This window comes from Hypanus sabinus, chromosome 13, assembly GCF_030144855.1.
Source record: "Hypanus sabinus isolate sHypSab1 chromosome 13, sHypSab1.hap1, whole genome shotgun sequence".
NCBI lineage: Eukaryota > Metazoa > Chordata > Chondrichthyes > Myliobatiformes > Dasyatidae > Hypanus > Hypanus sabinus.
Window position 1 is genome coordinate 42,923,960 of NC_082718.1, and position 13,384 is coordinate 42,937,343.

The 13,384-nt window shown below is 37.4% G+C and overlaps 1 protein-coding gene across 12 annotated transcripts in view; it reads left to right on the forward strand.

The window, feature by feature from the left end:
* The window catches only part of anks1b (ankyrin repeat and sterile alpha motif domain containing 1B), an 864,202-nt gene that overhangs the window by 668,120 nt on the left and 182,698 nt on the right, over window positions 1-13,384 (forward strand). The gene's annotated exons all lie outside the window — the stretch shown is intronic.

The following is a 13,384-nucleotide window of genomic DNA, read 5'->3' on the forward strand; positions in this document are numbered from 1 at the left end:
ACTGATGACCCCACAGATGTTGGCCGACTCAAGGTGGTGACAAATCAGCATATAGGAGGGAGATTGAAAATCTGGCTGAATGCCAGTGCCACAACAACAAACTCTGAGCCTCATTTAAAACTTTGACACACTTCTATAGGTGTGTGATGGGGAGTATATTGACTGGTTGCATTGCAGCCTAGTATAGAAGCACCAATGCCCTTAAACAGAAAATCTTACAAAAAGTAGTGGATACAGCCCACTCCATCTCAGATAATGCTGTCTCCATTGTTGTGCACATCCACACAGAACACTGTTACAGGAAAGCAGTGTCCATCATCAAGGGCATCCACCATCCAAGACGTGCTCTCTTCTCACTGCTGCCATCAGGAAGAAGATACAGGAGTCTCAGGACCCATCTCAACAGGTTCAGGAACGGTTATGAACATCAGGCTCTTGAACAAAAGGGAACAACTTCTCTTGCTCCATCACTGAACTATTCCCACAACCTGTCGACTCACTTTGAAAGACTCTTCCTATCGCATTCCCAATATTTATTGCTTATTTATCTATCTATCTATCCATCTATTTATTTATTTATTTGTTTGTTTGTTTGTTTTCTTTTTGCATTTGGAGAATTGCTTTTTGAAGATTGGTTGTCTGTCATATTGTGTTCAGTCTTCCATTGGTTCTGTTGCATTTCTTGCATTTACTATGAATGCCCACAAGAAAGTGAATCTCAGGGTTTTAAGTGGTGACATACATATATTTGGATAATAAATTTACTTTGGACTTTGAATTAGCTGTCCTTGGTAAACTGATCCTGAGATACATGCTAGACACATCATCAGTGATGTAACCTGAAGCCATCAGGTGTTTCGGGTCTTTCAAATCAGACACACTCACTCAGGAGGCCCAGCAAGAGTTGATTAGGACCTAGATTGTGTCCAAGCAGCATTGGTCCACAGGTCACACCTCTTGATCCGTAACCATCTGGAGGCTTGCTCAGCAGCCTCTGTAACGGTCCTGATGGCTCAGTTGGAAAATTTATCTCTCTCGTTTCTGGCCTTCTAACCAAGCCCAGTGTAGCCACCTGTAAGTAGCCCTACCTGCCCTGCACAATAGTGTTCCCAAAATATCATTACATCTTGCCAAAATGAATAGTGAAGCATTGCTGGATTCTGTCTTAAACTAATGACTTACAGTGTTGCTAGGAAGTTTGTGAACCTTGTTGAGTTTTCTCTGTTTCTGCGGAAATATGACGTAAAGTGTGAGCAGATCTTCTCTTAGGTCCTAAAGCTAGATAAAGAGAACCCAATTAGATAAATAATACAAAGAAACAAGAAACATTATACTTGTTCATTATGAATTGAGAAAAGTGATCCAATATTACATGTATTTGTTGGAAAAAGAAAGTCAATCTTTGCTTTCAGTAACTGTTATGACCCCCTTATACAGCAATAACTTCACCCAATGTTACCAGTAACTGTTGATCAGTCTTGCACATTGGCTTGGAGGACTTTTAGGCCATTCCTCCTTACAAAACTGCTTCAATTCTGGAATGTTGGTGGACTTCCTTGCATGAACTGCTTGCTTCAGGCCCTTCCACAAAACTTCTATAGGGTTAAGGTCAGGACTTTGGCTCAGCCATTCCAAAACACAAGTTTTCATCTTTTTAAAAATTCTTTTGATTTATTTTTGCCTTTTGAATCATTGTCTTGATGCATTATCCAACATCTATTAAGCTTCAGGTGATAGGCTGCTACCTTGGCGTTCTCCTGTAAAATGTCTTGATACAATTTTGAATTCATTGTTCCCTCAACAATTGCAAGCTGTCCAGATCCTGAGGTAGCAAAGCAGTCCCAAACCATGATGCTCCTTCCACCATTCTTCACAGATGAGATGAGGTTTTGGTGTTGGTGTGCTGTGCCTGGTTTCCTCTAAATATAGGAATGTGTATTTCTACCAAAAAGTTCAACTTTTGTCACCTCTGCCAACAGGACATTGTCCTGGAATCATTGGAGAACATCCAAGTGGTATTTTGCAAACTTGAGATGTGCAGCAATGTTTTTTTTTGGAGAGCAGTGGTTTGCTCTGTGATTTATTTCTATGAACACCATTCTTGTTCAGTGTTTTTCTTATAGTGGACACATGAACAGAGACTTTAGCAAGTTCTAGAAATTCCTGCAGGTCTTTTGCAATAACCCTTGGGTAACCTCCTTCTCCTCCTTCAGCATTGCACATTGTGCTCTTGGTGTGATCTTTCCCAGGGAGAGTAGCAACAGCACTGAGTCCTCCATTTGTAGACATTTTCTCTTACTGTGGACAGTTTCATGCATCTCTACAATTCTTCTAAAGTCCTCTGAAAGTTGTTTTGATTGAGGCATGGTGCACATAAAGGAATCTTTCTTGAGAGGAGCAGGCTCTGTCAGGGCATCTCTACAACCCATGCCCTCATCTCATTGATTGGAAAACCTGACTCCAAATAGCTTTTCCAACAAGGCATTACCTCAGAGGTTCATATACTTTTGCTTTGTAATATTGGATCATTTTTCTCAACGAATAAATGAACATGTGTAATGTTTCTGTGTTGTTTATTTAATCAGGTTCACTTTGTTTAGTTTTAGGACTTATGTGAAGATCTACACACATTTTAAGACATATTTATGCAGAAATAGAGAAAATTCCACAGGGTTCACGAACTTTGTAGATGTGATGTCTACTCATATCAGTGGACCCAGACTTTTGATACCCAGAGAATGGAATTTCCCCAATGTAACAGCTTTTCCACCTTAAAAACTCTCCCACACAGGTTTTCTGTCATTGTCGGATATGACAAATAACCACCAGTAGTATTGGTTGTGTTCTAATTTATTCTATATTTCACTTAAATACATAATTTGTTACCTAGTTAAATGGCAGTTTGTTTTTTTATATACCTTTTTAACTATTGCTATGAAACCTTAGCTAATTGGAGCAGCTGCTTAATTGGGCTAAAATATACTGGTCCTGATGTGTCCCAATTCACTGAAATCCACTGTATTTGTATTTAATCATTATTTTCAGATTTAATTATGTTTTTTCTTTAAATTTTTTGATGTTCTTCCACTTTGGCTCTAGAATTACTTAAAATTAGAACATGAGGAAGCAAAATCAAAAAGTATTTTGATTTTGATTGCCTTGAGCTATTCTATTGATCACAGCTATATCAAAGAGATTCGAAATAGTGCAAAGAAGAGTTTATATACCTCATAATGTTCACTTGACTTACACTGTATTTTACATCTGTCACGCATCAGGTACTTCCGGTCATTTTTGCTGGTTGAAAACAAATACCTGGAAAACACAGTCACATTCTAGATTAAATCAGTCACCTTTTGAGTTTTGCACATATGTATATGAAAAGGCCATTAAACTTAGGTAGGTAAACTAAAAGTAGGCTTATTTGACTTGAAGGACACTAATGTTCATTATTTATAAACATTAAGTTTAATTCAGTTTACTGAGAAACAGACAACTTTATCACAATAGGATTCACAGTTGGTCATGGTGATTTTAGAAGTAGCTTTTTTTTATAATAAATGTTTTTATTTTTAAATACATTTTATATGATGTGGGCTTTGCAGACAGACTATCACTTACTTACTTGGAAGTTCATCATCATTACTGGAATCTTGGAATCCACTACTAAAGATGTCACTGGTGAAAAACTGCGACAGTTTGTGGGCAGCTTTGATAATAAGTTTACCTTGAGCTTTGCACAACCACCATTGGTGATGAAACTTCTTCACAGTGTTTGTAGCAGTTAAATAAGGCATTTGCCACCACCTTTCCAAGGATTATACATGACCTGGTGGGGAAGCTGGATGTGGTGGCACCCCTGTGTACTTGCTGTCCCAATCCTTCATGGTGATAGAGGTTGCAGGTTCAGAAAGAACTGTCAGAATAGCTCAATTAATTAAATCACACATGGTTAACACTTCTAAACCTATCCAATGTCATGAATATAGATTTACTTTTAATCCCAATTTTTTTTGTAACCAATGTTGTTCTAAAATATTTCCCTATTATCCCATTTGTGGCAACATTTTGGTCATATGCTAATACTTTTAAGTGGAGATGTGAACAAAAATCTCTACTGACAAAGTGAGAAATTTTGAGGGGAATTTTCAGCTTGATTGGTGATTGTGTATAAAGTAGGATCTTTACCTCACACTATCTCGCACAGCAAACTCAATATAAGCAACAAGTTGGAGGGTGTTCATAATATCTCAGTATTCATTAGACTTATCTATTTTATTCCTGTCAACTATAATTAAGTTTATGCAGTGTTACACAGTATTAGCTCAGCAGTGTTAGGTATAATTTGGTAAATGGAAAGACGTAATATACAGTACTATGCAAAGATCTTAGGCACCCCAGCTGTATGTATGTGCCTAATACTTTTGCACAGCAATGTATTTAGCCCCTGGCCACGAAATCTTGTGTTCAGGATGAGTACTTTGCCTCCCATAGCATCAGCAACTGTATCAGAGAGGTGACAAATAAAAAAAAATACTGGAAAGTAAACACATACAACATCGCAGAAAAATTGAGGCCAGTATAATTGTGCCTTTGTCTTACCATAAGAGCAGAAAGCAAGTCATATTGTTTGTCTAATTGTATAAAATATATCGTCGGCAAAGCCCCCTCCCCACCATTGAGCACACCTACATGGAAAGCTGTTACAGGGCACAAGAAAGCAGCAACCATTATCCAGGACCCCCACTGCCCAGGTCATGCTCTCTTCTTGCACTTGCCATCAGGAAGAAGGTACAAGAGCCTAAAGACTCACAGCACCAGGTTCAGGAGCAGTTATTACTCCCCAGCCATCAGGTTCTTGAACCAATGAGGATAACTTAACTGAGCTTCACTTGCCCCATCACTGACCATCATAACCTGTGGTCTCACTTTCAAGGATTTCTTATCTCAGGTTCTCAATATTTATTGCATATTTATTTATTATTATTATTTCCTTTTATCTCTCTTGTATTTGTTATAGTTTATTTTCTTTTGAAGATCTGTCTTTCGTTGATTCTATTATGTTTCTTGGATTTACTGTGTATACCAACAAGAGATTGAATCTCAGGGTTGTATATGGTGACATATATGTAGTTTGATAATAAATTTATGTTGAACTTTGACCAGGTATGCTATTGCTAGACTGAAGAAGTTATTGGTTGATTTGACTTAAACCGTTGCTACATGATTCATTTTTGTAGCCTTATGAATTCCTTAGTTTGAATATATTTGCATATATTAGCATTGTATTCGCAAGACCATTAGATCACAAGATATAGGAGCAGAATTAGGCCATTTGGCCCATCGAGTCTGCTCTGTCATTCAATCATGGGTTGATCCAATTCTTCCAGTCATCCTCACTCCCCTGCCTTCACCCCATACCCTTTGACGCACTGGCTAATCAAGAACCTGTCTATCTCTGCCTTAAATACACCCAATGACTTGGCCTCCACAGCCACTCATGGCAACAAATTCCACAAATTTACCACCCTCTGACTAAAGTAATTTCTCTGCATGTCGGTTCTAAATGGATATCCTTCAATCCTGAAGTAGTGCTCTCTTGTCCTAGACTCACCTACCATGAGAAATAACTTTGCCGTATCTACTCTATTCAGGCCTTTTAACATTTGGAATGTTTCTATGAGAGCCCCCCTCATTCTCCTGAACTCTAGGGAATACAGCCCAAGAGCTGCCCAATGTTCCTCATACAGTGACCCTTTCATTCCTGGAATCATTCTTGTGAATTTTCTTTGAACCCTCTCCAACGTAAGTATATCCTTTCTAAAATAAGGATCCCAAAACTGCACACAATACTCGTCTTACGAGTACCTTTTAGAGCCTCAACATCACATCCCTGCTCTTATATTCTGTACCTCTAGAAATGAATGCCAACATTGCATTTACCTTCGTCATAATCAGATCAACCTGGAGGGTATCTTGCTCAAGGGCTCCCAAGTCCCTTTGCATCTCTGCATTTTGAATTCTCTCCCTATCTAAATAATAGTCTGCCCCTTTAGTTTTTCCACCAAAGTGTATGACCATACACTTTCCAACATTGTATTTCATTTGCCACTTCTTTGCCCAGTCTCCTAAACTATCTAAGTTTCTCTGCAGGCTCTATGTTTCCTCAACACTACCCACTCTTCCACCTATCTTTGTATCAAAAGCAAATTTAGCCATAAATACATTAATATCTTAGTCCAAATCATTGACATACATTGTAAAAAACAGTGGCCCCAACACCGACCCCTGTGGAACTCCAGTGGTAACCAGCAGCCAGCCAGAGTAGGATCCCTTTATTTCTACCGATCAGCCAATGCACCACCCACGCTAGTAACTTCCTGTAATTCCATGGGCTCTTACCTTGCTAAGCAGACTCATGTGCGGCACCTTGTCAAAACCCTTCTGAAAATCCAAGTATACCTTGTCTACTACATCTCCTTTGTCTACCCTGTTTGTAATTTCCTCAAAGAATTGCAGTAGGTTTGTCAGGCGAGATTTTCCTTTCAGGAAACCATGCTGGCTTTGGCCTCTCTTGTCATGTGCCTCCAGGTATTCCGTAATCTCATCCCTAACAATCGATTCCAGCAACTTCACAACCACTGATGTCAGGCTAACAGGTTTATAGTTTCCTTTCTGCTGCCTCCCACCCATCTTAAATAGTGGAGTAGCATTTGCAATTTTCCAGTCAAGAAATTATTCAAGAAAAATTATCTATCAAATTATTCAAAAAAATTTATCTTTCATATTAATACTACATTTACCTAATTTTTATTAAAATATTTACTGAAGTATATTTATTCCCGAAGGAATGTAACTTAAAATTTTAATTGTTTTGCTCAATAGGTTAATATATTCATGACACTTACTCTGAAGACAGCCTAAAAACTCCGCACAAGCAAAATTTATGGAGTAGTAACTGAATTTAGCTGAAGGCTTGGGAATATAAAAGGATATAACTATGTTGTAGTTTACCTAATTATACTCAATCAGCAGTTTTGCAGGCAAGAATAAGAATAAGTCCATCATGATAAATAGATCCCACCACTGACAAATTGCAGTACTAAGTGGGCAGACTAATTAGCCACATATGGCATTACCCCAAACTCTTAAAATGAGATGCACAACACTGCCTAATTCACATTTTTATTTTTTGTTGTCTGTAGACTACTAGAAGCTGAACATTAATTTCCATTTCTGTCTTTCCCCATGTTCTGCCTTTCTGCTGTACGTCCAGCATAGGAGCTCTCCATATCATTATGAAAGCTACCTGTAAGGTTATGTCATCTGTATGATATTTCACCAACAAGTTACCAGCCCATTGAATACACACTGTTTAATATACTTAGAACAATATTGAGCAAAAGAGGGTGTTTGTAATTTGGCATACTATTTCAAAAATGATAAAACAAATCCCAACATTAAGATGACAATGACAGGGTTCTTGAACCAAAAGGGTCAAGTTCACTCAACTTCACTTTCCCTATCATTAAAATGCCCTCACAACCTATGGACGCACTTTCAAGGATGCTTTTTCTCATGTTTTTTATTTTTATTCTTTTTTTTTTGTATTTGCACATTTTGTTGCCTTTTACACACTTTGTTGAATGCCCAGATTGCTGCCATCTTTCATTGCTACTATTATGGGTTTATTGAGTATGCCTGCAAGAAAATAAATCTTTGGGTTGTGTATGGTGACATATACAGTACATACTTTAATAATAAATTTGCTTTCGCTTTTTAAATCTTCAGTGTTTAATTCATTGTTACCTTTATGTTTCATGTATCCTTACTGCATGAAAAGTGGCTATTCTATCCATCAATTCTATGTTGACTCACCTAGTAATTCCATTCGTTTGCTTGCTTTTATTGTTTGGATGATTATTTTTTCTCTCTTTGCACATTGAGTGTTGGAATTTTTTATGAGTTCTTTTGGGTTCTTTGTTTTGTGGCTGCCTGTGAGGAGACAAATCTCAAGGTTGTATACTGTATGCATACTTTGATCAGGAATGTACTTTAAACTCTGAACTTTGAAGTTATCAGCAAAATGTTTGAGGTTATTGTGACATTGAAAGTCATTGGCAAAGTGAAGTTTCAAGTACAGCAGGTCTACTGCAGGCTGATGCAGCAATCTCATGACAGATAAATCTAAGAATCTCTCTTTATACAATGCCATAAGCAGCCAGTTTATGTTGAATTACTGCAAAGACTGCTGATGAGGTGTTTATTAGTGTGCAGGGGATGCTTGAGGATTTCCTGAAATATTGCAATTGTTATCACATACGAAGGAAGTACAACAGTATCAAGCATTCAAATATAAAACTCTGACACTTGATATAATTGTCTTTTTGTTGCAATGTATTTTGGGAACTTTACATATATACTTAACAGCTTAAATAAATCTGGAACACAGTGAATGTTATGCCGACTTCCATTTAACATACAAGTCATAAATGAATGGATAATTAAAGAACCATTATTTTCAAAGGTGCTTCAAATGAAATGATTTAAATATTTTATAGAGTACCATCAATATCCCAAGAAAGAGTTTACTGAGTGAAAGATCATAGCAGCATCACTTCAGAACAACTGATATACTTAAAGCAATGGAATTCTTCAAGATTGTTATCACATTTATGCACATATTCTTCACTTGGATATAGAATTACTGGGATTCCTGAATTCATGTCATAAAGTTCTACACTTAAGCCTATTAAAGATTAAATTAGAAACATAGAAAACCTGCAGCACAATACAGGCCCTTCGGCCCACAAAGCTGTGCTGAACATGTCCTTACCTTAGAAATTACCCAGGGTTACCCATAGCCCTCTATTTTTCTAGTCTCCATTATCTAAATTACTTAAAAAAAGTAAACAACAAAGGGAGGGTGCTTTAGGTCTCTGATGTTTCCACCATTCATTCTATGGGGTTCTTATTTCATGTATGTCTGTGAAGAATACGAATTTCAGGTTGTATACTGTATATATTCTCTGATACTAAAAGAACTTTGGAAGCTTTTGAACAAATTAAGTTTGTTGTTTTGGAAGTCAACTTTGCGATGAGAAGTCATTGGTAATGATAAATGGGAAAATACTCTCATTATGGAGTTATGAATAACAGAGTTATGGCTTGGTTCCCTTGGAACTTATGCTGTTAATAAGTAATTTGTAATAGAGCCTTCCTGGTGATTTAACAATACTGTCAGATCACAGAGTGGAATATGACTTAAAATAATCTGGGCACATGAAAGGGCTGTGACTGGAAAAATAAAATATATTTATATGAATAGCTGTAACGAATGGTACTATGAAAAAGTGAAAATTAAAGTAATGTAACAAATATCCTAGGAAAGCACTTGTGTCAGCAAATAAGGAAAAAGAAGAGTGTTGGAACATTTGTTAAAATTATTAAACTTAGTGTAATCTCATCTAACTCCTAGCTTGAGGTTGCATTTGAATTATTGAGCTACGTAAAGTTCTTGATGTATTGGTAAGCATTTAGAGGTTAGCATTAAGAATGATTCTTATCATTAATTCAGGGTTATAAAGAGGAGTCAGAAAACCTTGATTTGAAAAGGGAGAATCTGAAGCCATTATAACCTATCATCAAAAAAAAAGGTAAAGGTAGTGGAGATACAATCAAGACATTTCACTCAAACTGAATTTGTCAACTAGGAAATGCAGAGAGAACATTAATAGGCTTTGAACTAGATTAAAGACCAGAAGAGTTATTTTCTCATTCTATTAAGATGTGTAGAATAGCTAGCTGCTGTGAGAATACCTAATGCAATGCTATTTAATTCCTTTGAACATATCAGGTTAAGATTAGAATTGAAGGTGACAGTGATAAACATAGACATAGATGATTAAATGCTTAATTGAGCACCGGGTAAGGTGCATACTATTTACAGGATTTAGCTGGGTTTCTATAAATAGATGAATATCTTGGAGTTTCACTGAATTATCTTAAATGTTTGGTGAAAAATTCCACATACATTTGTTTTCTTTATTAGGTAATTTAGAATAATACATCCAGAAGTCAGAAAGATCATGAAATTCACACTGACCATATGGAAACTTTTTAAAAAACTACTGAGTATCAGAACTTCCACTTTGGGGTGACCTCATCACCCTTCCTGCATTTCAAAGGAATTTGCTAATTGAGGATCATTGCCAGAATGTGTTCCTACTTTGCTGTGGATATTTTGGAATCTACTTAATGCATGATACATATATTTATGATGTGTGATGATTAATAGTTCGGTGCCCTTGCACAAGAAATTCACTGACTACAAGGTTCCTTCACCCTCTCATCCCCAACTTGATTATATCTGTCTGTTTTTCCCTTATCTGCTGTCCAACACACCCCTCGCCTCCCCCACTGACTCCATCTGTCCATCATACTTCATCCCTTCTCACTCCACCTATCACCTTGGCACCTTTCTCCCCCCCCCCCCCACCCACCCCTTCTTTATGTTGGCCACATGTGGCTGGTATTGAAAACAAAGATTTTCACTGTATCTCAGTTCACATGACAATGATAAGCCAAAGACCAATTCCTTCCTCTCCACTCTCAGTCCTAATGCAGGATCTTGACCGATAATGTCAACAGTTCTTGTTATGTTTTGTAATTTCAAAACATTAAATCAATTCAAAGGAGACACAGGAGTCCAAGAAATGCAGGTTATCACTTCAAGTTTACTTTTAGCAAGGCAAACATGTACCGTGTGGTAGTGTGATGACATGGCCAATTAATGTATTTTTACAATATAAGTATTTAGTGGAACAAGAATGCTTAATCAAACAATAGGTATACAAGATAACTCAAAACTTTAAATACACAACAGTTCTTTTCACCATACATCCACAGGTGCTGCTTGACCTGATTGCCGGCTGCCTCTGATTTGTATTTGTAAACTTTATGGTGAAAAAAATTATGCCCCAAAATGTCTCCTTCCCTTCACTGTGGGGAAAAAAAACTAGGTGTCAAAGTATAATCTTATCTTCTTGTTGCAAAAAGCACTTTTATTCCCTTAAATACAATCAAGAGGAAAGTTTTGTTTTGAAAATTAAGATTAATGCACAATCACACTTATCTTTTTCAGTAATATTTCATGTCAGACACATTAATTTCAAGGGGACGATTTACATTTACAGACAACACTTGACATCACATGACACCATATATGATGGATCATCTTCAGTTAAAAAGATTCTTTTTGATGAAGAAGTGCATTAGAAAGTGAGGCATTTACCAACCAGGTATTTGCATTTCATCTGTCAATTGAGTGTCAACAGTGTTAATGGTTTTCACTTTTCCCCAATCTTTGCAGTTGATGAAAACTGTACAATATTCTACTCTAGGGAAAAAAGCATTTGATCTAAATTGATCTTCAAGTTGACCACTCTTACTTAGATGCTGCCTTTGAATCCTTTACAAATTGTGACACTGATCTGGTAATTCTCTTCAACTTCTACTAAGTTACAATGTATGAAACATGTTCTAAGTAAGATATAGTATCAAGCAGAAGCAACTTTAAAAGTAGGATTGGAAAATTACTTTTGTGAGATCAGGAAAAGAAATTCTTTTCCTGTGAACTCCACAAAGACAATGTGTGAAACAATGAACTTGAAAACAGCTTCCTGTTGCAAACTAACCTTATCCCCCACTGTCCATGAGCGCTCCCCCCCACACCAACTAGATCCACCAGACATACAAAGGACGTATTGTCCTGCAAGCTGCTACCTGATCTGATTGTAGGCTGCTAGTGGCTAGGGGACAGATTGCAGGTTGCCCAAAGCCAGTGAGCTGCAATATGATTCTTGACTAGTTCACAGAATGTACAAGTGTAATGGTAGTCAGCTCTTGTCTTCCTAGTAGATGAGTACTCATGGCAGAGAGATTGAAAATAACCACACACTCGCATCAGAGGTTAAAAACTCGATCATTATAATCCCCTTCCCTAATGTCAACAACAAAAACAAAACTGCCGTTGAATACTCTGTTCAGGGGCTCCCAACCTTTTTTATGCCGTGGACCAACACCATTAAGCAAGGGGTCCGTGGACCCCAGGTTGGGATTCTCTGCTCCAGGTACTTAATAGAAGCAATGCAAATACTGACGGTTAGAGAATAGTCGAAGAATTTATATTCTGTTTGCAAAAGTGGATTTAGAAGTTTTTTTAAATGGTGTTTTAAATATTTCACTGAACAAATATACAAGGAAATTATGAATAAATTGTCCCATGTTTTCTCTTTCATAAAAGCATATTGACTCCAAATGAACTGGCAAGTACCTTGTAAATGTCCTACTGTATCCTCAGTAGTGGATTCCACATTTTCCCAACAATTAATGTCAACCAATTAGCCCGTAATTCTTAATTTTCTCTTTCACTCACTTTGGGTATTGTGCTGCTATATTTACTAACTTCCAACCCATTTGAACTTTTCCAGAATCCAGGCAATTTTGGAAAATCACACTCACATCATTTTATGTTTGTTACTCACATCTGCAGGTGCCTTTATAGAATTCATAAGATGAAGGGGCAGTCGCATTGAGTCTGCTCTGCCATTTCTTCATGGCTGATTCATTTCCATCTCAACCCTGTTCTCCTGCTTTCTCTCAACAACCTTTCAAGCCTTGTCTAATCAAGAACCTATCAACCCTCCGCCTTAAATACACCCAATAACCTAGCCGCCACGGCCACCTCTGGCAACACGTTCCACAGACATACCACCCTCTGGCTAAAGAAGTTCCTCCTCTCCTTTGTTCTGAATGGACATTCTGCTATTCTGAAGCTGCGCCCTCTGGTCCAAAAGTCCTGGGCATATGAGCCATCAGATCCTTTTCTGCCTTTTCTGATGTTATCTCTGTGGCACAATCAGTCAGCACATTCGGCTCCTAACTGAAAGGTTGGTGGTTTGAATCCTGCCGACCATGAGGGCAGCATTTCCATCTGTATGGGTAACATTTGAGGAGTTGCTGATATGGGCCAAACAAATGCAAATAGGATTATCTTAGTCAGCATGGATGATTTGGTCCAAAAGGCCTGTTTTCATGTTATATAGTTCAGTGACATTGCCCCAAAATTTCTCCAGTACTTCCTCTTTTCTAATATTAGTTTAATTTTATGACTTCCAACAAATTCTTGATTTTCTGTTATATTTATTAAGATATCATATTGGTTAGTGCAGTGCTTTATAGTACTAGTGACCCAGGTTCAATTCCTGCTGTTGCCTATAAGGAGTTTGTACCTTCTCACCATAACTGTAAGGGCTTCCTCCCACATTCTAAAGACATACTGGTTGGTAGGTTAATTGGTCATTCTAAATTATCCCACAATGAG